The following is a 26130-nucleotide window of genomic DNA, read 5'->3' on the forward strand; positions in this document are numbered from 1 at the left end:
CTCATGGGAAGGGAGTTTTTCCCTGGGCTGGCGGGCGGTCTTTTGGCGACCGCCACTGGCATGGGCACTGCAGGGGCCCCCGTAAGAGGGCCCCTACAAGTATTTCACTGTCTGCTTGGCAGACAGTGAAATACGCGACGGGTGCAACAGCACCCGTCGCACCCTAGCCACTCCGCCGGCTCGATTACGAGCCGGCATCCTCGTGGGAAGGGAGTATTTCCCTGGGCTGGCGGGCGGTCTTTTGGCGACCGCCCGCCAGCCCAGGGAAAAACTTAGAATACCCTCCGCGGAGCGGTATTTCGGAGGGGGGAACTCTGGCGGGCGGCCTCCGCCGCCCGTCAGGGACAGAATGACCCTCTTTGTCCTTAAGGTCATGGCTCAGTCTTCATTAGTGCTCCAGTTGCTTGCAGTGCTGTTTCGTCAGCTTGGGCTTTTGTACTTACCAACTGGTTTTAGTATGAGTTCTCGCTGCTTTTCCATACTTGGGGAGTTGGCAAAGTGGAGATCCAGTTATTGAAGTTTTTGATGTCTTCTGTCAGGTCGCTGTTTGGTTCAGGTTGGTGTCAGAAAAGGGTGGAAGTCCAGTCAACACTGTTTACTGCTACTTAGAAACACAACTCTCCTACTAGTCAAAAGCTCTCTTCGATTTTACCATACTGAACAAATTTGACGTCTTGCAACCTTGTTTTAGGTAAGAAGATATTTTTTTAAAAAACAAATGCAAATGAAAACATACCATGCACACACCACATATTTAGATGTGCAGAGCGCTATATGTTGTTTATTTATATTTTTGAGGGAGAGGAGGATAATCATGAACCACACAAACTTTGTCTCACATAAGCCATGGCCCTTCTCCACACTCAAAATTGCATTTTAAATTCTGCATATCTACATATAGTATATATTGACTGGAAAACACAAGGTTTAAAGTTAAGGTGTGATCATATATCATATATTTTCTGGAAGAAAAAAAAAATATTTTCTGGAAAAATCACAATGAAATCATGCTTACAAGAAATGTTGTAATTCGCTTGTTGTGGTTTGGTAAACTTACCAAACCTCTTGCTGCCATCGTCATGGATTGCTTATGAACCTTGCATGTCATCACTCATGACACTTTAAATAAAGTCACTGCTAGCAACTGAAATGACAGAAATGATGACATCTTTTGTGGTGTCACTGATCACAATATTCATGACACTCCTGTTTACATTAATTTGATTTTTTTAAATGATGTGAATGATGAAGTTTGATGTTTATATTATTTTTAATAAGTAAATAAATTCTAATGAGCTGTTTTAGAGATACTGTTTTTGTGAAAGTCATATGTTTGTTTATTTGTAATATAGGTATTTCATGGACTGTGTATTAGTATGTACTGGGCAGTGGCAGCTGCCATGCATTTAGAGTGGGGTTAATATAATAATAAATAAAAAAATACCTTACTGACTTGCCACAACGTCCTCCTCGCTTCGGTGTCTTCTCCCCTTGGAACTATGGACCCAGGAAACTGCACTTCCCAATTCTGGTGCTGTGCTCATGCTGTTGAACAGCATGAGAAAAGTATCAGGATTGAAGGGAGTGGCTCTTAAGAGCACTGGAGGCCTGTGCTTTCTCTAACTCCTGGGTTAGAAAAGTTTAAGATGTGCATGTCTGGCTGGTCGTCGCAAGATAGACGGCCAAAATGACAGGTGCACTTTAAACGTAGTGCACAGCTCCCAGCTGCAACTCAGCAGCCAGTGCCCCTCCACGTCCTGACACTCGGTTCAGGACAGGTAGCTGAAAAATAAAATGGTAATAAATAAACTTTGTTGTCATTTTATTTTTCACCTGCTCTGGGGCAGTTTTCCAGCAGGGTGACGCTCCTCCGCTCTCATGGAGGAGTTGCTCCTTGTACTGGGGGGTATTGGTTTGCAACACTACATTTGTATTTGCATGGTGAAGTATATGTAACTGTATATTACATGGTGACAGAATGTGTATCTGTTAATGCTTGTAGTAGTCACACGTTTTAATGTGTTTGTACTCCTCAGTGTATGTGTCATCGCATGACACTGGTGCAATGTTTATTACATGGGTGTGTTTCCAAATCATGGAAGATGTGGTGCAATATGAATGAGGGCCAGTGGTGCTGGAACTTTTTGCATCGTAGAGGTGCTGGCCAAAGATTCCATCTCACTAAAGTCAATTATTTTTTAACATTCTAGGCAAATTGAAAAAGAGACTGTAGAAACAGGCACACACTATCAGTGGGTGATTTCTTTGTTACCTGCCAACCAAGACATTTCCTTAAAAAGTGGAGCACAGTGATGTCTTTTAAAGCACATTTCCCTAAAATATGAATGCAACTGTTAGAAATGGGGTCTTTGGTTGGCAGTCAGGTTACCCCCTGTCCAAGCAAGGACCCTCACTCTAGTCAGGGTAAGTCACACACAATCCAAATTATCCTGTGCCCACCCTCTGGTAGCTTGGCACTGAGCAGTCAGGCTTAACTTAGAAGGCAATGTGTAAAGTATTTGTGCATTAAATCATACAATAACACTATATAGCACCACAAAATACACCACACAGTGTTTAAAAAAATATATAATATTTATCTGGATATTTGCAGGTCAAAACGATCAAAGATGGAATAAGAAAAATGTAAGGATACCACTGAAAAGTGTTATAAAGTGTCTTAAGTCTTTTAAAAGCAAACAAAGGTGGTCATTACAACCCTGGCGGTCAGTGTTAAAGCGGCGGTAAGACCGCCAACAGGCCGGCGGAAAAAAAATTGGAATTACGACTGTGGCGGAAACCGCCAACAAAGACAGCCACTTTAACACTCGGACCGCAACGGCAGTACAAACAAACAGCATGGCGGTCACCGCCAACAGACAGGCGGAGGACAATGTATCGCTCGCAGTATCACAACCTACCAATCCGCCACCTTTTCCGGCGCGGATTCCCCACGAACAAAAACATGGCGGAAACTGGAGTTCGAAGGGAAAAAGCTCACCTCCACACACCCCACGAGGAACCAGGACTCCATGGAACCAGAGCTGCACATTCTCCCTGCCCTTATCTTCTTGCTCCTCTACCAGGAGCACGAACGCCGGTGGCGAAGACCACAGTGAGTACTGCACCTATGACACAGGGAAGGGAAAAAATAGGGACACACACACGCAACATGCAACACCCCCTCCCCCACCCTCACGCACTACAACACACACACTAATACAGCATGAAACATTACAGTTACACCCACAAACCCCCCGGACTAATGCAAAGACAAAAGGAAATGAGTGTAACCATTGTAATATAATAAAATCCAGTACGCAAAAATATATATACACTATTCACAAATATATACACCAAGAATAGTAGTCCAGGAATTGCTCCATTGAAGTCCGTGGAACACTGGGCCCACACGGCATGGGCGAGGCCCACACTCAATACCCGAACATGACAGAGATAATACTGCAGGGGCATCAGATAGCAATAAAACAGGCACCTCAGGGGGAAGGGAAAGGGGGGGGCACCTCAACCGGTTGAGTGCACAACGCCAAATCCACGAGGGGGCCACATGTCCACTGTTCAATTCTGGGGAGTGCAAAGCCACAGTCTCTCAAGTCTCTACAGTCAGTGGGTTGCCCACTGCCATGTCCTGGGGAGTGCAAAGACACAGCCTCTCAAGTCTCTACAGTGGGTGGGTTGCCCACTGCCATATCCTGGGAAGTGCAAAGCCACAGTCTCTCAAGTCTCTACAGTCAGTGGGTTGCCCACTGCCATATCCTGGGGAGTGCAAAGCCACAGTCTCTCAAGTCTCTACAGTGGGTGGTTTGCCCACTGCTATATCCTGCGGAGTGCAAAGCCACAGTCTCTCAAGTCTCTACAGTGGGTGGGTTGCCCGCTGCCATATCCTGGGGAGTGTAAAGCCACAGTCTCTCAAGTCTATATAGTGGGTGGTTTGCCCACTGCTATATCCTGGGGAGTGCAAAGCCACAGTCTCTCAAGTCTCTACAGTGGGTGGGTTGCCCACTGTTCAATCCTGGGGAGTGCAAAGCCACAGTCTCTCAAGTCTCTACAATGGGTGGGCTGCCCACTGTTCAATCCTGGGGAGTGCAAAGCCACAGTCTCTCAAGTGGATAACAGTCTGCCTTTCTCCACTGGTTCTGGAAGGGGCTTTGTGCCCAGAGTACTTCATCCTGCCAAGGACTGAGGTAGTGGATGCCTTTTTCCACTGGTTCTGGAGGGGGCTTTGTGCCCAGAGTGCTTCATTCTGCCAAGGACTGTGTGAGTGGATGTATCTCTCCACTGGTTCTGGAGGGGGCTTTGTGCCCAGAGTGCTTCATCCTGCTAAGGACTGTGTGAGTGTCAAAGCCCAGCTCACCTGAGTCCTTGTTCAGTTCTGATGGAGGTTGAAGACAATCCGACCCCACCCTGAAACTGCTTATTCCAGCACACTAGTTTTTAAAACAGTGCACTAAGAACAGAAGCTCAAGGGAAGGGGGAAGTGGATAAAATAAAATAAAGAGACAACACCGTTCTTGCGTTTCCACTGTTGAAGTGCTGCACAAATCTGCGGCCCTTTCTGACTTCTGTAGAAACTGGTGCCTAATGAAACATAAACAAAGAACAGATAAGTACAACCTATTCCTAACTGGGTTCCTGACTATCCCTTTATTTATTAGAAATTTTCTTCTAAAAGTACCTCTTGGATCCTGGTCTCTAGTTTCCAGGTTTGGAATGTGTTACTGCTCTGGGATGTGCTTTCTATTACTCTAAAGCTTCTAAAACATTAAACAAATACCGTTATCAGAATTACCAATATCAAACATTCATCTTAATATAACTAAAGCCTAAATTCCCAATAGCAGACTCACTTTTCCCATATTTCCAGAATCTTTTATAAAACAAATACTGTACTTTTACATCAAAATACAGCATGTAATTTGTGCAAGTCCTTGATTTACTGTTTGCCTTGTTGTTAATGGTTTCCACTGTTCGATTCTTAAAAGTTCCATAAAAAAAAAAAATATGTTTGCTTCACAAAGTTCCGCAAAGTATTCTTGTAACAAAGAGTTTGAATCACAATGTTCGTGGAAGGTATCTTGTTTCAAATTGTCTATACACGAATCCAGAAATTGTTGTCAAAGTTCTTTCAGGTAATAAAAAGTTTTGCACTTACTTGTTGCTGGCAAGAGATACTGGTCAGTCTAACCTTGTCTTCTTTCTCTTTTGCAGGTTGCTTGTAGGAGAGAGGCTGAGGCAAGGAGGAACCGGAAACCGGAAGAAGGAAGAGCCAGCAGCTGCGCCCATTGAAGCCAATGAAAGTCTGTAGAGAGCAGGAGTGCCAGCGCCGAGGGATCTGTTCTCAGGTAAGCGGGAGGTAGACGAGCACAAGCACTGGGTGAGGCTCGGGGGCTGTCTTTTATAGACAGGGCTGCGTGTGGTCCTCACATGCTGCACATGTTCTTGAAAGGTGTGCAGAGCTGGGTGTGGTTTGAAGAGCTGGGTGTGGTTTGAAGAGCTGGGTGTGGTTCTCACATGCTGCACATGTTCTTGAAAGGTGTGCAGAGTTTCAGTTATTATGCAAATGAGTTGAATTAACACATGGCCTAGAGAGGAGTGTTTTAAAGAAGCCTTGGTAAAAGCAAGGCCCAATGTGTAAACAAAACAGCACATTAAATAACATACACAGAAGCCTTGGGGGGGGGAAGGTGAGATAACAAGAAAGACTTTCAATAGTAAGTTTAAAAGGGAGCTATTACAGAACCCACTAATGCAGTGAGAGGGGACATGCTCTTTGCTGTGCACAAACCCTAACAGTTGCCCCCCTCAAAGGCCCTCCTACAGGACGGGGTTTTCCTGGATTTTTTAAATAAAACCGTCTAATCAGCTGTGGGGCATGTACATATGATGCTGGTTCCCATGAATTCTCAGATTCATCATATCCTTTCCATTCTACTAAATAAAACAGACGTCCACTAATTCTTTTTGAGTCTTTTATGCTTTTCACTTCATATTCTAGATTTCCCTTAATTGGTATGGGTGGAGGTGGTGGTTCAGGTCGGGTTTTTGGATTGTACGGCTTAAGCAAGGACACATGGAATGTAGTATGCACTGGATATTCTTTTGGTAAATCTAATTTTACTGTTACCGGGTTTACTATGGCAGTTATACTAAAGGGTCCAATGAAACGTGGTTGCAGCTTTCGGGATCCCTCAATGTTTAGGTTCTTTGTGGAGAGCCATACCTTGTCACCGATTTTATACATTGGGGCCTCAGATCTATGTTTGTCTGCTTGTCTTTTCATGCTTTCCTTGTACTTTAATAAATGTTTCCTGGCTTTGTCTTGTATATCACCTAACCTCGTTAGTCTATACGTTACTGTAGGTAACAGAGAATCGTCTAACAAAATGGGTATAGCTCTTGGATGATACCCCTGCAAGAAATAGAATGGTGAGCAAAGTAGAGCTGAATGCTCAGTATTATTATAAACAAACTCCGCTACAGGGAGAGCTTCCAACCATTCACTAGAATAATCAGCCAATAAACAAAGTAGCGTTTGAAGTAAGGTTTGGTTCAGTCGTTCAGTCTGTCCATCTGTCTCTGGGTGGAAAGCAGTGGATAATGCCACATCTATTTTCAGTTTTTTACATAATTTTTTCCAAAATTTAGAGTTGAACTGGCTCCCTCGGTCAGACACCACTTTGCTTGGCAAACCATGTAAACGCACAATTTCCCTTATAAAAATATCTGCAAATTCTGTTGTCGTGGGTAATTTCCGTAATGGAACAAAATGTGCCATTTTAGATAAAAAATCCACTATAACCAACACTGTTATGAAAGATTTTACAGGTGGTAAACCTACAATAAAGTCTATGCTCACAGTGTGCCAAGGTTGTTTGGGTGTTGGCATTGGTATTAACAAGCCGTCAGGGGCCTTATGAGAAGATTTATGTCTTGCACAAATTGGACAGGTAGTGACAAATTGCTTAATGTCCTTTCTTATAGTGTCCCACCAAAAGTGTTTTTGCACATTTTCCAGGGTTTTTACCCAACCAGGATGACCTGCCAACGGTGAGGCGTGATGCCAAATTATCACCTGTGTTTGTAATTCAGAGGTGGGCACTAACAGCATGTTGTCGTGATACAATAAACCTTGTTGTATTGTGTTATGGGAATCCTTTAACCAATCCTGAGGTGCTATTTGCATGTGTGCATTATATAGATCTGTGATGAAATCCTTCTGTTGTACTGGTGCCAAAAACTTTTGGGGAGGAATAATGGGTTCTCCTATTTTATCTTGTTTCATGTCTGAGGTAAACCGTATCTAGATAACACATCAGATTGAATTTGTTGTGCACCTGGTCTATAGGTTATTACAAAGTCAAATGTGCTAAAAAAATTTAACCAGCGCATCTGACGTGGTGTTAATGCTTTAAGTGATCCAAAAAACTGTAGGTTCCTATGGTCAGAAAAGATTGTAACTGGGTACTTGGCTCCCATTAAATGGTGCCTCCATTCTGAAAAGGCTACTTTGATAGCTAGTAGTTCCCTTTCAGCCACAGTGTAATTTTGTTCAGCTGGTAATAACTTTTTGGAATAGAAGGCTATAGGATGTAACTGGCCATCTACTGCATCTCGTTGAGAGAGAACTCCTCCTAAAGCTACTTGTGAAGCATCCGCTTCAACAAAAAAGGGCAAGTCAGGATCAGGATGTTTCAGAATTGGGGCTGAAGTGAACTTTTGTTTTAGGAGTTGAAAGGCGTGTGCCGCCTCATCAGTCCAAAGAAATCGTTGCCCTTTCTGCAACAAGGTAGTTATTGGGGCCGCAATGTCTGCAAAATGTGCAATAAACCTCCTATAAAAATTGGCGAAAACCAGAAATTTCTGAATATCTTTTACAGAGGATGGTTCTGGCCAATCAGCAATAGCACTGATTTTCTTTACATCCATAGTTATTCCTTGAGGTGACAGGCAGTATCCCAAAAAGTCCACCTTGCTGACATTAAAAGTACACTTTTCTAACTTAGCAAAAAGATGATTTTCTTTTAACTTTGATAATACTGCACGAACATGTTGGGTATGTTCTTCTGAGTTCTTAGAGTAAATGAGGATGTCGTCTATGTATACTATGACACAAACGTCCAGGAATTCGTGTAGGACCTCATTTATAAAGAACTGGAAGGCCGCATGGGCATTACATAATCCAAAGGGCATTACTGTGTACTCAAATAAACCAAACTTTGGGGGTTATTCCAACTTTGGAGGAGTGTTAATCCGTCCCAAAAGTGACGGTAAAGTGACGGATATACCACCAGCCGTATTACGAGTTCCATAGGATATAATGGACTCGTAATACGGCTGGTGGTAAATCCGTCACTTTTCCGTCACTTTTGGGACGGATTAACACCTCCTCCAAAGTTGGAATAACCCCCTTTGTCTTAAAAGCTGTCTTCCACTCATCCCCCTCTTTTACTCAGACCAGATGGTAAGCTCCCCGCAGATCTAGTTTAGTGTATACAGTAGAATGTCTTAATTGATCCAACAACACAGGTATTAGAGGAAGAGGATATTAATTCTTTATTGTAGCCTTATTTAGTCCTCTATAATTGATACACGCGCGCAGGGATTTATCCGGCTTCGGGATAAAAAAGAGTGGAGATGACACCGGAGATGTGGAATGACGGATGAACCCAGACTGTAGTAGGTCATCTAGGTAGGTTCTTAAGTATTTGGTTTCTTCGTCAGTCAAAGCATATACTCTGTTATTAGGTAAAGGGGCCCCTGGGATAAGATCTATACGACAGTCATAAGACCGATGAGGGGGCAGCACACTAGCCTTTACTGGATCAAAGACGTCTTTAAAGTCAGAATATTCAGGAGGGAGACTTGGTTCATCTTGTGTAACACTAGCACAGTGTAATACTGTGCTCTGTTCTGTACCTGCTTCTTGATAGCAATTGGTTCTACAGAAAGAGGAATCCAAAGTAACAGTTCTATTCACCCAATCAATTTTTGGGTTATGAGTTGTTAAACAGGGTACCCCGAGAATCAAACCAAAATTAGGAGTATCTATCAGATCAAAGCTAATCACCTCTGTGTGCCCGTTCTGACAGACCATAACAAGTGGACTTGTTTGTTTTGTGATTAATCCAGAGGTCAATTCTGACCCATCCACTGCACATACTGCTTCTGGACAAGGCTTTAGGCACATAGAAAGTCCTAAGTTTTCAGCTAACTTATTATCCACAAAATTTCCTGTCGCGCCTGAGTCCAGTAGGACAGGGAGAGAATGCCTCACTTGGGTAGAAATAATTAAAACAACCTGAATTATGAAATGTCTAGGTATGTGCGGTACCATGAAGGCTGCAGCATTAGAGGTTTGATTAAGATGTTTTCTCGAACAAGTAACCTCTCCCCTTGTCGAGCTTAATCGTTTCCCGATTCAGTTGAGGAGGTGGAGGAAACAGCACCCTTTCCTGGATTTTTAGGCTTTACTGGACATTCTCTGGCAAAGTGACCTGCCCTTCCACAATATAAACATAATTGAAGTTTTCTCCTTCTTTCTTTTTCCTCTGATGTGAGTGGACTTCTGAGTGTCCCTATTTGCATAGGCTCAGGTTCAGGGAGTTTATTATCTGGGTCTTTCTTCTCGTGTTTAATAAAAGTTAACCGTGATTCCAGTTTGTATTTATCTCCCTTTCTTTCTCCTAGTCTATGTTCTAATTTCACAACTAAATCTACAAAGTCCGAATAGTCTTCTGGCAAATCAACGATATGAGCCAGCGCGTCTTTTAACTCGTCTCTCAAACCTTTATAAAAAAGGGAGACCCGCTTTTCTTCTGGCCACTGTGTCTCGGTGAGTTAACGATTAAAACTAGTGAGATAGGTCAATAAATCCTTGTTACCTTGTTTAAGATTTAAAAGCTCATTATCACTTGCCTGCATGAAAGTGTGTTTTGCAAAAAGGCTGGTCATGGTACGTTTAAATTGATTCCAATTATGGAGGATGGGATCATCTCTCTCCACGAAAGGAATTGACCAATTGGCTGCTGTGCCACCCAAATAAGACAAGACGAATGCCACTTTCGTAGCATCAGTAGGGAACTGTTGTGGCTTACAAACGAAGTGTAATTGACATTGATTGATAAAAACATGGAATTTGTTACTATCTCCATGAAAACGTTCAGGTGCTGCTAAGGGCACAGCATTAGGAACATTAACAGTGACCTCAACTGGGGGAGGCAAAGTTGTATGTTTTGATGGCGCCCCTGTCTCTGAGGAGGTTTTAAAGAAAGGCGTAAAAGCTGTGTTCCACTGAGATCCCCTAAATTTATACCTGCTTAAATCCTGTTTTAAAGAGGTATTCTCCATCTTTAATCTCTCTATTTCCTCTTGCACATGTTGCAAGATGCCAGACACTGATTCATTATGAGCCAAGTCCTCATTTAGGGCCTGCGCCATATCCGTGACATTAATGCCCTCTATTTCTTCCCCGGTATTCATCGTCCACCAGAACTGAATTTTTTTTTTTTTTAAGGCTTGTGCTTCTGTCAAAGCCCAGCTCACCTGAGTCCTTGTTCAGTTCTGATGGAGGTTGAAGACAATCCGACCCCACCCTGAAACTGCTTATTCCAGCACACTAGTTTTTAAAACAGTGCACTAAGAACAGAAGCTCAAGGGAAGGGGGGAAGGGGGGATGTGGATAAAATAAAATAAAGAGACAACACCGTTCTTGCGTTTCCACTGTTGAAGTGCTGCACAAATCTGCGGCCCTTTCTGACTTCTGTAGAAACTGGTGCCTAATGAAACATAAACAAAGAACAGATAAGTACAACCTATTCCTAACTGGGTTCCTGACTATCCCTTTATTTATTAGAAATTCTCTTCTAAAAGTACCTCTTGGATCCTGGTCTCTAGTTTCCAGGTTTGGAATGTGTTACTGCTCTGGGATGTGCTTTCTATTACTCTAAAGCTTCTAAAACATTAAACAAATACCGTTATCAGAATTACCAATATCAAACATTCATCTTAATATAACTAAAGCCTAAATTCCCAATAGCAGACTCACTTTTCCCATATTTCCAGAATCTTTTATAAAACAAATACTGTACTTTTACATCAAAATACAGCATGTAATTTGTGCAAGTCCTTGATTTACTGTTTGCCTTGTTGTTAATGGTTTCCACTGTTCGATTCTTAAAAGTTCCATAAAAAAAAAAAAAATGTTTGCTTCACAAAGTTCCGCAAAGTATTCTTGTAACAAAGAGTTTGAATCACAATGTTCGTGGAAGGTATCTTGTTTCAAATTGTCTATACACGAATCCAGAAATTTTTGTCAAAGTTCTTTCAGGTAATAAAAAGTTTTGCACTTACTTGTTGCTGGCAAGAGATACTGATCAGTCTAACCTTGTCTTCTTTCTCTTTTGCAGGTTGCTTGTAGGAGAGAGGCTGAGGCAAGGAGGAACCGGAAACCGGAAGAAGGAAGAGCCAGCAGCTGCGCCCATTGAAGCCAATGAAAGTCTGTAGAGAGCAGGAGTGCCAGCGCCGAGGGATCTGTTCTCAGGTAAGCGGGAGGTAGACGAGCACAAGCACTGGGTGAGGCTCGGGGCTGTCTTTTATAGACAGGGCTGGGTGTGGTCCTCACATGCTGCACATGTTCTTGAAAGGTGTGCAGAGCTGGGTGTGGTTTGAAGAGCTGGGTGTGGTTCTCACATGCTGCACATGTTCTTGAAAGGTGTGCAGAGTTTCAGTTATTATGCAAATGAGTTGAATGAACACATGGCCTAGAGAGGAGTGTTTTAAAGAAGCCTTGGTAAAAGCAAGGCCCAATGTGTAAACAAAACAGCACATTAAATAACATACACAGAAGCCTAGGGGGGGAAGGTGAGATAACAAGAAAGACTTTCAATAGTAAGTTTAAAAGGGAGCTATTACAGAACCCACTAATGCAGTGAGAGGGGACATGCTCTTTGCTGTGCACAAACCCTAACAGTGAGTGAATGTATGTCTCCACTGGTTCTGGAAGGGGCTTTGTGCCCAGAGTGTTTCATCCTGCCAAGGACTGTGTGAGTGGATGTATCTCTCCACTGGTTCTGGAGGGGGCTTTGTGCCCAGAGTGCTTCATCCTGGTAAGGACTGTGTGAGTGGATGTATCTCTTCACTGGTTCTGGAGGGGGCTTTGTGCCCAGAGTGCTTCATCCTGCTCGTGGTGGACACAGTAGCATCAGTGCCTTTGGCGCTCATGGGCCAGCGGTGCTTGTGGCGGCGGTGTCCTGTTCATCGGTGCTTGTGGCGGCGGTGTCCTGTTCAGCGGTGCTTGTTGCGGGGGGTCCTTGGCAGCGACTCAGCTGCTGTCGGTGCTGTTTGGCCCAGCGACTCAGCTGCTGGCGGTCCTTTCTGGCCCAGCGGGGCTGGTGCTGGCAGTTCATTCTGGCCAAGCGGGGCTGCTGGCGGTCTGGCGGTCCTTTCTGGCCCAGCGGGGCTGATTGCAGTGGCTTCCTGGGCAGCGGGGATGATGGCGGTGGCTTCATGGGCAGCGGGGAAGATGGCGGTGGCCTCCTGGGCAGCGGGGATGATGGCGTGGCCTCGTGGGCAGCGGGACAGATGGCAGTGGCCTCCTGGGCAGCGGGACAGATGGCGGTGGCCTCCTGGGCCGCGGGGATGATGGCGGTGGCCTCCTGGGCAGAGGGGATGATGGCGGTCTTCTCCGCCGTGCTGCCCTTCCTAGACTTGCTGAGTTTCTTGTGCCCCTTCCCCACCTTGGAAGGTGTTGCAGCTGACTCCACACTCCCACCTGCACCCCTGGGAGTGGCTTTGGTGGCTGGAGTCTTCCACCTCTCCCGCAGGGCACTGGCCAACTTTTGATGCTTCACAGGTGGGAGACTGTCCGTGCTGTGGCTCCTTGCCACACTGGCTGCCCTGCTGCCTGGTGCACTCCAGATCCGGTGACTACTGGCACCACTGGTCCCGGAGATGTTGTGGCTGAGGTGCTAGGTTAGGACCTGGAGAGTCGGGCCCTAGGAGACTGACGGGGTCAGGAGGTGAGGGAAAGAGGTCAAGGGTGGACAGGAAAAGTTTCTTGGGAACACTGGGACGGGTAGCTGGAGGGGGTTTGGGAGTGGAGGAAGAGGTTGTGGTTGTAGGAGGTGTACGTTTGGTGACTTTGGGTGAAGGTGCATGCGCTGGAGGTTGTTGTGAGGTGGATGGCTGTTGGGTGGGTGTGTGCCTGTGTTTGTGTATCTTGGGAGGTGGCGTCACAGACACACTGGGAGAGGACACAGGGGACGTGTGAATGGTAGTGGGGGTGGTGACTGCACGTGAGCGGGGTGTGGTGGTGTGTGTGCTGGTGATGGAAGTAGTGGCTGTAGATGTAGTGCATACAGGTGTGAGTGGAGATGAGACTGGGCGGGAGGAGGGAGACAAGAAGGAGGGGGACACAGTGGTGGCAGTGGATGTTGGTGTGTCTGCATGTGTGTGATGCTTGCGTGAGTGCCTGTGGTTTGTGTGGTGCTTATGTTTGCCAGAGCTCCCCTTGTGTGTTGAGGTGTGTGCATGCTGTTCTGATGGTGTGCTTTAGATAGGCTGAGGTACAGGGGTGTGGGTCTGGGTGGAGGTAGTTGGAGAGGGGAGGCTAGAGACAGGGACAATAGCTGCCATCAGTGCTGAGGCCAGAGTCTGAAAAGCTCGCTGAAGGGCTGCCTGACCAGAATGAATGCCCTCCAGGAATGCATTTGTTTGTTGCAACTGCCTCTCTACACCCTGGATGGCATTCAAAATGGTAGACTGCCCTACAGAGATGGATCTCAGGAGGTCAATAGCCTCCTCACAGAGGGCAGCAGGGCTGACTGGGGCAGGGCCTGAGGTGCCTAGGGCGAAGGAGATGCCCACCCTCCTGGGTGAGCGGGCATGGGCAACTCAGTGGGGGCTACTGGGAGGGCGGTGCTGGAACGGGGATGCCGGAAGATCTAGTAGCTGGGGTGGTCCTGAGAGAGCGTAGTGTAAATATTACACATTATAGACGTGAAATGCTTACATTAACAATGCAGTATTAATAATTAATAATTGAAATGTATTAATAAACGTGGAGAAATGTTCACTTACCGTATATACTTGAGTATAAGCCGAATTTTTCAGCCCACTTTTTTGGGCTGAAAAATCCACTTCGGCTTATACTCCAGTGAAAAAAAAAAAAAAAAGAACTTACCGAGGACTTGCGCGCGGCCGAGGCTTCGGTGCTTCTGGGATCGCCATTCACAGAAGATGCAGCTCCCAGCGTGACACGTCATCCGGATGGGCTGCGAATGAAGAAAGTCCTACCGCGCAGGCGCAGTACAGCTTAAACGCGATAGAGGTAAGGAGCCTCAATTAAAGCAATTTTATTGTTATCTTCCTGTATTTTTATTTTTGAAATTTACCGTGAGCTGCTGCATTTCACAGCCTCGGCTTATACTCGAGTCAATAACTTTTTCCAGTTTTTTGGGGTAAAATTAGGGGTCTCGGCTTATACTCGAGTCGGCTTATACTCAGGTATATACGGTGTGTAATCTAATGTCGAATAGAAGAAATAATCATTTTATAATTGCGTGTATTATTACGATTAGAACCGCATTCATTAGAACTCGTACATCTTAAGTTAGCATGAGTCGCGAACTAGCTGTGTAACTCTCATATTAAACCGTATTTTTCTACTTCTCCAGTGTGCGGACTTGCAAACGACCATGACCCAGCGATTGTTCTTTTCTGTACTTATCGGTAACATAATGGAATTCTCCCATTCGCATGCTAGTAGCTTTTTAGTATAAATTATGAAGCTTCGAAACAAACATGGACACTTTCAAGGACAATAAAGCGAGGAGAAGAGAACTCTTGACCTGAGACGTGTGCCAAAGTGGTGAAGTAACCCCGGATATGCCACCTATGAAAAACGTCAATTATAAAGACCAATTGGGATTTGAGTAGATATCAAGAAATGGCAAATGCATTACTTAATGTATAATTTGATTGGTTACCAATAGTGGGGTGTAGTGACTGACCAATAGAATCTTGGGGGAATGTATCACCCAAAAGGGGATAAAAACCCATGACACGGGAGACGAGAGACATTAGGTAGGGGATCATATTGATTGCATCCAGAAACTCTGTCACTCTATTTGGTGACTTGAGACTTAGAAAACCATTTTTGTCCATAGACTGCCCTGTTAACTTTCCCCCTTAAGGGGAGAATTTTCCTTGCCTTTAATTAGATAGACTGACGGTGATTCTAACTGATGTCCTGAAGACGAAGACTGATCCTGTATGCTGATCTGACAAGAGGAGGGTAATGATAATATTACTAATGAAATCTATTTTTCCTTTTCTTTCTAGGTACCAACTGCTGTGTATATTTTGAATAGAGATCTTAGCTAGATGTTTTCCAAATTGATGTTCTAAATTGTTTTACATGAAGCCCCACATGTTAATGCTAATTCGAGGTTAGATGAGGTATTCATTTGACTGACGGAACTGACGTGACTGACATATAGCTATGCTGAACTGAGACCTATGAATTATTATGCACTGTGATCTATTCTTGTCGAGGCATCCATCTTATGTTTCTGATCATTGCATTATTGGAAGCTTATCGTAGTTGTCACTTTGTGATTATGCTTTTATGCTTCATGGTTTTGAGACTGATGCGTTTATTATTAGATTGTAATCAATAGGGAATAAATTCACAAAATCATCCTTTAAGGTGTGGTTATTTGTGTCTGAAAACTAATGATCGTGCCGAAGGTTCATTTATAGTTAATGCGAAATATATTTTGATGTTAACTTTTAACAATGTTATTGATTTATTTATTGATTGGTTATCTCGTCTTACGGAGACTCATCACTGGGCCCAAAGATTAATCGACCTAAACGAGTCCTGATGTGTATAAATTGACATAGACGGACGCGTTAACAGTTCTGGTAGCAGAGGACGGTTTGGCCCTTGGGGGCCCTAGGACGGAGTTTTTATTGTTAATTTTGTTTTCTGTGATAATGAAATTTGGTAAAACTATGAGTGGCTAGGTTCGCCATGGCTTTCCTGGGATCTCGGAACCTGCCTAAATGAGTTGGGAATGTTCTCGGCGTCATAGTATGCGTGGTTAGGGTCTTTTGCGCTTATTAAATCTTATGCATCCTTGCAGGTGATTGTGAAAATGTGTGTGTTTAGGACAAATTAAGTGTTAATTAGAAGGAGTGGGCGTACTCCACAGTATGAGAGTAGGGAAGTCGGCATACTTCATGTGAATGCAGCGCTTATTGTTCAAAATTATCCACGTGGTTGATTATTGTATACGGGCCTATTGAGGTCTAAGACTCCGGAGTATGATGAGAAATATGGTTTATGTTGTAATCTGTGCGGTTTAATAGGTCAATCAGGCGTGGTTGACAAGTCAAGTTCGAGTAATAATGTATGTGGAGATTTGACGAGTTCTAAAGTGCACTAGAAGGAGTCATTGACAAGTCGAGAGTAGGATTTGCGGGTCGAATTCTGCTTGCGTATGAGGGAACTGAGAAGGAGAGAGTAGCGGCCGAGGCTTCAAGTGAAATCTCTGTAACGTTCTTACGCGAATGTGTTACCCTTCCTGTAGTAAACCGACAGATTTGTATTGTGTCTGCAATAAATCACATTAGTTTGTATGAATTGTATGAGTTAGTGAGGGGTGGACAAGCCGCAAGACTTTGTCAGCTGCAGTGTGTGGGTGTGACGTCAGTGGTGCCGCGCTGAGATAGGTCAGATGTTAAGAGGGGTCGCGCACGGATTGGCTGCTGTCCGTGAGAGGCAATAGGTTGAGGAAAAGGTGGGTGAAGAGTGTCCTGGGAATTAAGCCGTTTTCTGATCAAATACAAAATAAAAGGTTTCAAAATGAATTTTGTTAAGGCATTCAAAAGCGCTTTGAAGGGGAATGTCTACATTGTCGCAACCGATGGGGAACCTACACCACCCGAAGGTACTCCAGCTTATACAGTTATGAAGGAAAAGGGTGTTGCACCTTGTTTATGGATGAAACAATGGCGCAAATTGACAGAAAAAGAGGGGTGTCTAGCGTTTCCAGAACATGGGACATTCAACCCAAAGGTATTAGAAAACTTGAGGTGGATGTTAAGTACGCAGAAACCACCTCCGAGACCGGCACAATATGAGGCTTTGGCGATTTGGGACCTGATGGCTCTTAAACATAGGCAAGAAAGGTTTCACAGAAGACTGACAAGGGCAGAAATATCTTATGCAGAAGCTAGATGGGACAATGAGAATAAAATGTGGAGACGGGGAATAGTAGATGGGTTAAAGCTGTTTCCAGCGATAACGCAGGGAGAAGAGACACAGGGAAAGAAAGCTTCTTGCAAAACTAAGAAAGATTCAGGCAAAGCTAAAGAGCATAAAAAGTACTGGGAAGAAGAGGATGATTCGGAGGATGAGGAGTTTATGGATAGATCGCTACATGATCGTCCACCACCTTATGCGGTGAGCGACGATGCTCCGAGTACTAGCTTGGATCCTGGGAACCAGACGCAGGAGAAGGGAGTTACTGATACAGTACAGACTAGCAATACAGCCTTGATACAGAATGGTGACAGTGTACCCACTGCACCAGACGTACCAATACAGTTGCAGCCTCCACCGCAGATAAAAATAATTTATCCCGACGTTCCAGTGCTTGAGACTACTACGAACTTGGTGGTGCCGCCAAAACCGATATACACAAAGCCAAGGCTGATTCAGATTGAGTCAACCCCGAAGTTAGTGTCTCAACCGCCACAGCTGATACCTGGGTATAACCCTGTAGCAGGACCTCCGTTAGTACCTGTACCAAGTACATTAGTACAGACCTATGGTGTTGCAGCTCCTAGAAGTTTGGGACCAGGTCAGACACCTGCCGCCATATCACTACCTATTACTGTTGGTCCTCCAGTGCCGTTACACGCACAAGAGAAAATAGGGACATGTGAACAAGGAATCATGACTCATGAAGCGATAAGAGGAGGGCCTACAGGGACCCCACAGATAATGCCTCCCGGAGAACAGGTAAACGAACAGCCGAGACCCTTAATGGATCTTAGTCCAATAGGGACACCTCTGGAAGCAATGCGACAAGCAGGGTTGGGAGTTTTGACTCCCCAAACTATGAGTACGAATACCTCTCACACACCAATGATACATGCAGGGAACATTTCACTGCAGGGGTTTACAGTACAGCAGTTAAATGAGTGGTTAGAGAAGACTTGTGCTTCACAGAAGACTACAGTAACCGCAATCGAGCCTGAAAAAGAAAAACAAGATGAATACCTGAATCTTGTACGATTAGGAGCAGAAGCTGCCGAACTGGTGGAAGGGACTATGGGAGTAAATAGGTTGGAATCATACACTGAGGCAGAATTGAGATACTTATGTCCCAAGATTACCAAAGAAGTGGGAAAAATACATCAGAGATTAGCAAATCTGGCAGACAAATATAACATCGATATTGGAAATACTAAACATCTAAAGAGAAGTTACAGGTTCGATTTTGATACTAAAGATTTTGAACATATGAGATCTACAGGCATGAAAACACACCTGAAAGAATTGCTGCAAAGTGCACAAATCTGGGGAGCTCTAGAGAAATGGGAACGCCGGTGGGCAAAGAAAAGAGACAAAGGGAAAAAGGATAGCCCAGGGTCTATTGAAACAACGACCACACCCAATTTGGATGCGGTAAAAATCCTGCCCATGAGAGAAACAGCTGGTGGTGTCTTAGTCCATGTGCCTTGGTCCAGGGGAGATATTTTGTCCTTTACGAATGACTACCCGAGGTTAAGAGAAAAACCGATCGAGTGGTATCAACAGACAGATAGATTTGTGAAGCTTGCAAAGTGTCTTTGAGAAGACTTAAATACCTTATTTGAGATCATTGTTCCACCGAATTTGTGGCTTGAGTGCAAAAGAGGGGTAGATTGGCCCACGAAGGAACCGGCAAGAGATAAGGTGACAGGAGCACCTTCTGAAGAGGTGATGAAATATTATCATAAGGTTATTGAGTTTTTGAAACAAAAGGTGTCGCCGAAAGTGACCGATTGGCAGAAAATCGACGGGACTTCGCAAGAGGTTAAGGAATCAATACATGCCTATTATGAGGGATTGTTGAAGGCATTTAAACATTACAGTGGTACTGAGACGATCGAACCGAAAGACATGAATCATCTTGTGTTCAGATTTGTAGAAGGGCTGAGACCAGAGGTCGGCCAGATGATTAAGAATCATTTGATTTGTTGGCAAGCTAAACCGATTGATGAGGTGTTACAGTATGCAAAATACTGTAGTGATGAAATTGAGTTGAAGCAGAAAAAGCTGAAGGAGAAAGTGATGGTGATGCAGATAAGAGCTGCACAGGCTGGAATTCAGGGAAATGGTGTTCAGCAAATGATGCAACAGCAACCGCAAATGAACGGTGAGTTTCAGGCACAGCCGAGGGGTAGAGGTCGAGGTTTTGTGAATCATAATTTGGACTTGAATAATGTCGTCGTTCAAAATGACGGGCAGGCAATGAAAAGAATGTCACCATGCCATGCATGCGGGGGCGTGGGACATTGGAAACGGGATTGTCCAAATATGGTGCATGATGGTACAGTTCAGCAGAGTCTTAATGTTGGTACACAACAAAATCCGCGAGGTCCAAGAATGAGACATCAGAACCCGAACTTACAGAATAATTTAATGCAAATGCCAGGGGTACAACCTATGCAACAGATGTTAATGCCACGTTTCCAAAACGTGACAGTACAACCGATGCAACAGCAGATCCCTATGGTGCCTAGACAGCAAATGCAGTTACCCCTAGCTCCGATGGGACAGCAACAGGTGACGCTTCCTCAGCAGGTCACAGGTCAGGTAACAAGTCAAAGTAATACTGTACAACAATTCCCGTTGCGAGGTGAAAATGAGATGAATGAGGAATGGTCAGACGACAGTTCAGACAGTGAAGAGTGCAGGCTTGCAGCCTTGTTAGAGGTAGATCAGAGAGGCCCATATGTCAAGGGAAAAGTAATGGGCTATAAGGTTTCATTTTTAGTCGACACAGGAGCTACACGCTCTACAGTCCGCAGTGTGGAAGTACCGAGACTACCTCTATCAGGGTGCACCATACGAGTGGTTGGTGTGGCTAACCAGTATCTGACAAATCCCATCACTGACCCTGTACAGGTTGAAATTGGGAATTTCCAAGGCCTGCATAGGTTTGTTGTGTGCCATTCAAGTCCAGTATCCCTACTGGGAAGGGACTTACTGTGTAAGACTAAATGTTCAATTACCTGTTCCAATGATGGAATAGAAGTCCAGACAAACAGTGATGATGAAGGAGATGAGGGGCAGTTCCTAGAAGGAGGAGAGACGAATGAAGATTACCCTCTAATTACTTTATTCCCAGTGTTCACTCTAATCGACTTACCTGCTGACCTACAAGGGTCTGTAACAGAAAGAGTGTGGGACTTGACAGGAAAAGAAGTTGGATTAATTAAAGGGGTTGAACCAGTCAAGGTGAAAATAAGACCAAATGCAGTGTTCCCACAAGTACCACAGTATCACATGACTCAGGATATACTAATTGAAGTGACACAGATAATTGTAGATTTTCTCAGACAGGGAGTTTTGAAAGAAGTTTTGAGCAGTCCATGTAACTCACCTATTATGGGTTTGAGGAACCCGTGTGGGAAGGTTCGAATTGTGCAGGATTTGAGAAAAATAAATGAAATTGTGATAAAATGTTGCCCTGTGGTACCTAACCCGGCGGTAATAATGTTCCAAGTTCCTTGTGATGCTGAATGGTTTACTGTAGTAGACCTATCACAGGCATTTTTCTCAATACCTCTTCATGAAGATAGCCAAATTTTTGTTCAGTTTTAAATTCCTGGATAAGGTGTACAGTTGGTGCAGAATTCCTCAAGGGTTTTCTGAGTCACCATCCATCTTCAATCAGATATTGAAGAAAGATCTGGAACCTCTTGTGCTGCCTTTTAATTCAACTCTTGTGCAGTACATCGATGATTTGTTAATTGCATCCAAAACCAGAGACAGTTGTAAATACGATACAATTGCATTGTTGAACCATTTGGGAAAGAATGGGCATAAGGTGTCACCTAAGAAGTTACAATATTGTCAGAAAGAAGTAAAATATTTGGGGCATCTAATTGAGAAAGGGTCCCAAAGGATATCAAAGGAGAGAATAACAGCTGTTTTACAGATGAATCCCCCAACAACAAAGAGAGATGTCAGGATGTTTTTGGGAATGGTGGGTTACTGCCGCCAGTGGATACCCAACTTCTCAATCATTACAAAGCCCTTGATAAAATTAACGGGAAAGGATGTCAAAGATGAACCATATACAATCACTTTGACAAAAGAAGAACTTGAGTCATTCTTAGAGCTGAAGGAATGCATGTGCAGGGCACCAGCATTAGGAATGCCCGATTATGAGAAACCTTTTCTGTTGTTTTGTCATGAACGTGATGCTTGTTCTTTGTCTGTTTTAACACAGGTCCACGGAGATGCAAATCGCCAGGTAGCATATTTTTCAGCTACTTTGGACCCTGTCGCAGGAGCCTTACTGGGTTGTTTGCGAGCAGTCGCAGCAGTTGGTCAAAGCGTTTCACAATGTGAAGGCATAGTCATGGGATACCCTTTGACAGTACTGGTCCCTCATTCTGTTGAAATCTTGTTGACGAGAACAAAAACGCAACACATGACAAATGCACGACTTACCAAATATGAGACGATTATTTTGGGGTCACCAAATGTTACACTAAAAAGATGCACAGGACTGAACCCGGCAACTCTACTTCCCAATGAGAATTCAGAAATCAAAGATGGGGAAGCCTTTGAGCATGATTGTCTTGAGGTGACTGAGCTCTGTACCAAACCTCGCCCAGACATACAGGATACCCAGTTAAAAGAAAATGACTGCATTATGTTCGTAGATGGGTCCTGTTTGAGAGATTCAACAGGGACATTGAGAGCTGGTTACGCAGTATGTACTATATCTGGCATAGTCGAAGCCTCTTGGCTTGAAAAAGTATTTTCTGCACAGGTGGCAGAATGAATAGCTCTCACAAAAGCCTGCCATGCTGCTGTGAATTTGAAAGTCACAATCTATACTGACAGCAGATATGGATTTGGAATTGTACATGATTTTGGCCAACTATGGTCGCAGAGGGGTTTTATGACTTCCTCTGGTTCACCCGTGAAAAATGGAGAACAAATAAGAGATTTGTTACATGCAATTCAGTTACCTCTTGAAATTGCCGTGGTAAAGTGCAGTGCTCACACCAGATCACAAGATTTTGTGTCAATGGGAAATGGTTATGCAGATCAGGTTGCAAGATTTTGTGCATTGAACTGTATATCATTTAAAGAGCAGTGGGAATTGCTACCACAACCCGAGAACGACACAACTTTGAGTCTAGCATTACGAGTGGTTGATACTTTGGAAGAATTAAAGACACTACAAAGTCGTGCTAGCAAAGAAGAAAAACGTTCCTGGCAGAAAATGCAGTGTGTACAAAGAGCAGATGATATATGGGTCTCAGACGAAGGAAAGTTGGTTTTACCAAATAGTCTTCTGTCACAATTTGCCCGATTATATCATGGGCAAGCACATTTAGGAAGAGATGCTATGAATAGATCTTTTAAAATCGATTGGTTTAATCCAAAATTCAGACATGCTGCAGAAATTACTTGTCACAGGTGCATCATCTGTCAGCAGATGAATGCTGGAAAAGGAACAGTGGTAACTTTGAGCCACATTGGAAGGGCTGGGGGTCCATTTAACAAAATACAAATGGATTTCATTGAAATGCCTGTTTGTGGAGGATTGAAGTATGTGTTGGTAATTGTGTGTGTTTTCAGTCATTGGATTGAGGCCTACCCTACACGTAGAAATGACAGTCTCACAGTTGCAAAACTACTACTCAGAGAGCTAATACCAAGATTCGGGTTTCCGGTTTCTATAGAATCAGATAGGGGAAGACACTTCGACAATGAGGTGATCAAACATCTGTGTGCAGCACTTAACATCGAACAGAAGTTGCACTGTAGCTATCGCCCTGAAGCATCAGGACTGGTTGAACAGATGAATGGTACCTTAAAATCAAGAATAGCGAAAATGTGTGCAGCAACAAACATGAAGTGGCCAGATGCGTTACCACTAGTACTGATGTCCATGAGAAACACACCAGATAAGAAAACGGGACTGTCCCCCCATGAAATCCTCATAGGTAGAGCAATGAGGTTACCAGCGGTACCTGCGAATGCACTAGTGAATATTACAGATGATATGGTGTTGGATTACTGCAAAAGTTTGGCTGACGTGATTCGCTCTTTCTCTCACCAGGTGGAAGCTAACACATTGCCACCAATCGGTGAACCAGGACATTCTTTGCAAGCTGGCGATTGGGTGGTTGTCAAGAAGCACGTGAGGAAATCGTGTCTTGAACCACGCTGGAAGGGGCCATATCAAGTAATACTGACTACCACAACTGCTGTGAAGTATGCTGGAATTCCCAACTGGATACATGCCAGTCACACAAAGAGGGTAACGTGTCCTGTCGAGGAAGAACTTGAAGAATCCGGTACAGTAACTTCAGGTGGAGAGGTCACAGAGACAGAGATCAGCCAAGAAAGGTCTGAGACTACAGGTGAGCCCACTGAGGACAGCCTTGTCCCTCAAACTGACAGTGAGATCGAGAGAGGTGACAGAGTGCCTATCTCAGTTGAGGCAGCAGGAGAACTAAGACAAGGAGAGGTTCTCCCAGAAGCAGACAAATACAATTCTGAGCCTGAATACAGTATAGAACCGGAAGACGGCAGAGAAAGAGAAATCATAGATTTAAACCAAAACTGATCAGAGTCTTCTGAATCAGTTGCTGGTCGTCAAGAGAAAACAACATTTCACAAGAGGAGGGTGCTGTTCAGCGTCCTGAAGGAAAACACTGAAACAAGACACACAGAGGTGATAACTGGCCAGACAAGCCGCACTTTAGAATAAAAGAAATAACAAACGAAACAATAGTAGAAGAAAGCGATACCTCACAGGTAGATGATCTGAGTGAAGGAGAACAGCAAGGTGAACAAAGATTAAAAAGAAAGAGAATAGCAAACCGAAGAAACACAGGTCCTGAATGGGCATATGCTACAACTTCTGAATGGCAACAAGAATTCTTAGCATTCTGCTTTGATCGAGAAGTGCCAGGCCAATACTACGGTACCTGAAGGTAAACTACAAAAGAAAACCTTGATAAAAATTAAAATCGTGAAAAATTTAAAGAAAGAGACTGTATAAACTTACCGGAAAGAGACAATTAAACCTGGATTTGACATCAAGAAACCGAATTACGACAAGCTGCTAACCTGAACTGACGAAAAGGGTCCTGGAGTGAGTGAAGACGCTGTAAATACGCAGAAAGAGTTTGTCATCTTGAGTTGATTGTTGATCTGCTATTTGATTCTATACAAACATGGCTTATAGTAGCAAAGGAAGTAAGGTGTGTGGTTGGTTAGAACTTATGGTAGGTGTTGTATGTGCAATAATGATTGTAGGAGTGATTGTAGGAATGCCGTGGAGAGAGAGAGAAACTATTAATGCAACTTCAAAACCTGAGACTACTACTACTGCTAATAAATTATCGCTGTGGGAGAAATTTGAACAAGACGCTAGACATTTGCATGAGGGAACTAATACAAAAAGGGAACTTTCTACTAACGTCTTCTATCGCTTATTAAATGAGTATGTGGAAACTATGGATGCGAAAGATTGTTATGTGTGTACTAAAATTCCTTCATCTGTGCAGGAAGGAGTTACTTATCACAGCCTCCCTCTTACTTATGGAATTAGCTGTAGCTTGCTATTAACAAGATTCTATAATCAAGAGCATGTGCAATACTTCTATTCAAATCTGGATGTTGTGTTTTCTTTTGTATCTGTGATTGAGTTTTTGAATAAGTTAGCTAAAGAACATGATATTAAAATAGTTAGAGGATTCTTTGAGCTGACACTTACATTTGGAACTGCTTATGCACATCGAAATAATCTGACTTGCTTACTGTCTTCTGTAGAGAAAAGCTTTTTAGATCCACAGAAGATAGACGCAAAGCATTAAAGGAAAGGTTAGAAAAAGGCTTAGAAAAACGTACTTATGCAAATGATTATGCTTACACAGCCATTAAAACACAAGGCAAATTAGCTATAGATGCATTACACGTAGGTAGGCTATGTATATATAGGCCAAAATCTGATCAAGACAATTTATTTGTAGGTACGAGTGAATGTAGGCATGTGTTTTTGTTTCAGAGTAAATGGACCTTCATGTTAAATGGACAAGACCCAGCGATTCCTGGAATCTATTACATCTGTGGGTTAAATGCATATTACCGTCTCCCAAAGGGATGGTATGGGACATGTTATTTGGGAATAGTTGGGAGCAATACTATTGATGGATACTGAACTTGCTGCAGAAAGAGCTATGACTCTTCAAAATCGGCTTGCTTTAGACATCCTTTTAGCAAAGAGTGGGGGTGTGTGCAAAATGCTTAATGAGCGTCATTGCTGCTCATTTATACCTGACAATAGGTAAGAAGATTAGAAGTATGCTTACTAACCTCACTAGAGATAGTACAGATTTGAAAGATTTAAAAGAACCTGGAGTTTGGGAGAAATTTGTAAAGGGAATTGCCCGAGTGGGAAGCTGGTTTACCAGCATTTGGAATGGGGTACTTGCAAAAATTATGATAGGTCTATTAATTGTTTTGGTTTGTCTATTAGGATTATGGGGAGCATGCAAAATCAATGACAAAATTAAAAGAAACTTGTCAAAAAAGAGCCAGACAAAATGAAGAAAGTGAAAGAGAGAAAATGTTCAATGAAATATGGGAAAGTTCACATAAAGGGCAAGATGTTGAAATGCGTATTATGCGCAAGGTGAAAAATTAAAGGTTAAAGATTGTGTGATGACGAGCGTCATCAGAGGAGGGACTGAGAGAGCGTAGTTTAAAAATTACACATTATAGACGTGAAATGCTTACATTAACAATGTAGTATTAATAATTAATAATTGAAATGTATTAATAAACGTGGAGAAATG

The sequence above is a fragment of the Pleurodeles waltl genome, chromosome 4_1 (assembly GCF_031143425.1).
Source record: "Pleurodeles waltl isolate 20211129_DDA chromosome 4_1, aPleWal1.hap1.20221129, whole genome shotgun sequence".
In the NCBI taxonomy this organism is placed as follows: Eukaryota; Metazoa; Chordata; class Amphibia; order Caudata; family Salamandridae; genus Pleurodeles; species Pleurodeles waltl.